General features: G+C 34.5%; 1 non-coding gene across 1 annotated transcript; it reads right to left on the bottom strand.

The window, feature by feature from the left end:
• Positions 1 to 469: 469 nt before the first annotated feature.
• Positions 470 to 598, bottom strand: LOC131305801 (U11 spliceosomal RNA). Its single transcript, XR_009193358.1, has one exon. It is a non-coding gene; the product is annotated as a U11 spliceosomal RNA (small nuclear RNA).
• Between the last annotated feature and the right edge of the window lie 2,741 nt (positions 599 to 3,339).

The raw sequence follows: 3,339 nt of genomic DNA, 5'->3' as shown, positions 1-3,339 counted from the left end.
ACAGAAATACCACGGCGCATGGGTGTGAAGATGAGCTACCTGAGCCAGATTTACAGCCTTTAAACTATTTGGGCTGACTAATTATAGGTTTGTTTGAACTTGTCTTGCTACTGTAGTAATGTGTGTTTCACAATTTGGCTTGTATTTTCATTGAAGTGTGATGTCTTATGTCCTGAGTGTAGTATAATGAGTTTCTGTGGCAAGTAACCATACTTGTCTTGCCATATGGTATGTGGCAGATGATGTGTGTTCCATCCTAGCAACTGAGCTACTCTATGATCAGATAAAAACAAAAAGATATGTGCAAGTACAATAAGATAATTAATGCCATGTCATTTCCTAAATTTGTGTTCTCTAATTCTTCTTGTCATCTCCCTCTCATGTTGTTTTATTCTCGCTTTTTCTTAAGGCCGCAAATAAGCCTGAGTTTTGATTATCAAAAAATAAATAAGCCTGAGTTTTTTTTTTTTAGAGGATCGGCCAAAGCGAGCCAACCCTATAGAAGTTTCACAAATTATGTCGGCCATTGCTCTTGATAGCCATACAGCACCCACCTAACTAGGGCGGGCATGGCATATTTAGCCAACCAACCCTTTTTACAAATAAGACGAGTTGACCAATGCTATGGAGCTAGTGTTCTAGCTTAGCCCGTTGCGATTAGTTCATGCTTGGGTCGAGGTCAAATAATCTTGGTTGAGTCATATAACAAATGACCCTAGTACAATATGTTATGTTCCGGCATGCCTTTAGACACTAGCATCCACTAGTTAAACAAATGAAACTGAGCAGATTCCATGTAGGTTTTCTTAAGACGTACTCTATTTAGTTGCGAGGAATGTTGTGTGGAAAAGTTATTCTCAGGAAAAGTGAATTAAAGTAGAAGTAAAGAAAAAGGAATTTTATTTTCCTTTGAGTGTTCATTTGTCAAAGGAATTTTGCAGAAAAATTAAATTTTAGTTGTTCATTTGCTAGGAAAAAAGAAACTTACGAGAAACTTCTTTATGTTGATTCAATGTCTAATTTTAAATAAAAGTAATTTCGGGAGCTAAAAACTTGGCTACCAATTTCCAAAAAATTATGGCATACACAACAAAAATATTGTCTCATCTCTAATGCAAAGCATTAAAATGAAAGGAAAAAATTGGACTTGCGGATGAAGAAGAAATGCTGAACGTTATTGTACCTTTTCCCTACACAAATTGTTGTCTTTTTGAATCATCATGCAACTATAACATTATTCATAATGAAAGAAAATATAAAGTATTGTGGTCAGTGACGATGTGATACTACATAAGCTTAAAAATTAAATAGGTAAGAGAAAACTAAATAAATATTGATGAGTCGTGATTAATTACTAGTTCGCATAAACAAAACAAACACTAATAACAAGATAAATAAAAACTTTCAAACAAAAAATACCCACTGTCTTAGCAATCAGCTAGGAGTCTAAATTGTTGAAGTGAGATAGGTGATTTTTTATTCCTGGTAGAATGCCAAACAAAGGACATAGCAGATCCCACGACCCCAAAATATTGCCAAAATGGTTGGACTAGTTTTATAGGAAAGTAAATCAAGTAGGAAAATTTAAAAGTGTGGGTGCCACCATTTTCCTATCAACTAAACACTACAAAAGTTGTGGAAAAATTGGTTTTCCCATCCTTTTATGTCATTTCCTAGCAACTAAACGGGGCCAAATGGAACAATTATGTTATGTCCCACTTGTCTGAGACCAAAGGGAACAATTATGTTATGTCCCACTTGTCTGAGAGATACCATATTCCTTCATAAACCATTCAATGCATGACATAACATTAACCATGACATTAATATTTTAAAATTGACATTTTTTTACGGTGCTCTCAATCATAACATTAACCACGCAATGAAATAACATGTTATGATTGGGGGACACCATAAGAGGAGGATAATTTAGCATTTTCGTTTCTTAAAATGGCAAATTTTCCTTGTTGACAACGTATTTTGTGAAATTTATAGTTTAGGCTTGGCTCCAAAAATCAATATTTATGTCCAAATACTGTGGAGGCTAAGAGTATCTCCGATGGACCATATAAAACACTCAATAGGGTGAATGTCTAACATTTTAGCTAGTGAATGTACAAAAACCAACTCCAATGGACTAGATAAATTAGGTCATTAGCCTATTTAACTCGCCATATAGATTTGGCCACCTATATTTGTGCACTCGTTAAATTTTTGTGGGTCTAATTTTTAGATTTTTTTTTTTGTTATGAGTTTTTGGGAATGAAATAAGAAGTTTGAAAAATATTGTTGTTGCAACAATAACGTTAGGATAAAATGTATACCCTAGATACATAGGCCTATGCTAATCTGTTTCCTTCTCCACCTACAAACAAAGAAAACATTGGGAGATTTTTTTTTTAAAAGTTGACGTTGGGAGTTGGGAGATTTTTTTTTTAAAAGTTGACGTTGGGAGGATATTTGACACTAATGACCACTTATCACTCCATAAGTGGGTCCTATTTTTACAAAAAAAAAAAAAAAAAACTTCCATCTAACTATTCAACTTTAGTCATTCCACTGGAGATGCTCTAAAGCCATCAATGATCATTACTAAAACAGAGAAAAAAGGGAAATTTCCTTGCATTTTATTTTCTTAATCCTATAGTCAAGGGTGAAATTGGAACTCCTCACTAGAATCCCATCCTTCTTGGTACAAAACAAGAATGGTAATTATAATCTCATCTTTCAACCATGTGCAAAACAAATATGCAGAATGGATAAACATTGATTCTACTCACTACGAATTCCTAAATTTGGATATTTAAACAGACCCATCAAAACTACACCAGTTATCTGATAAAACTTGTCTGAATCTTCTTGGTCGCGCGACCTGATGACTCCCGTTCATTTATGTCGGTGATTAGTTTTGGGATTTGTACTTTGTAGTGGTGGCATTCACGATGAAGGTTGGCGTTGTACAACAAGCATGCTTATAACTTATTTTTAGTCTTTTAAGCAAACAATCAATGATCAAAAAATCTGTAAAGACCCATATTTTCAGAAATTATTAAAAGATTTATTTGATATCATAAATGAGAAAAATATGGGATTTGTTGAGTTGGGTTAATGTGATGAAGTTAATTGTGGGAGGGTGCAAGTGCAATTTGTGTTTATATGAGTATATATATGAATGAGTGTGTGTGTAGAGGAGTATTTTCACTCCTCATATTCTCTCAAACTCCCGATCTCTCTCTTCCTCTCGCCACTCTCTCTCTCTCTCTCTTCCTCCAACACCCAAAATCCCACTCAATCACTCAAAGCCCACATAAAACAACCTTGAATCTTTCACCTCCACGC

This window comes from Rhododendron vialii, chromosome 10a (genome assembly GCF_030253575.1).
Source record: "Rhododendron vialii isolate Sample 1 chromosome 10a, ASM3025357v1".
Taxonomy (NCBI): domain Eukaryota; kingdom Viridiplantae; phylum Streptophyta; class Magnoliopsida; order Ericales; family Ericaceae; genus Rhododendron; species Rhododendron vialii.
Note: the sequence above shows the minus strand (reverse complement) of the source record. Positions and strands in the feature narration are given on the sequence as shown.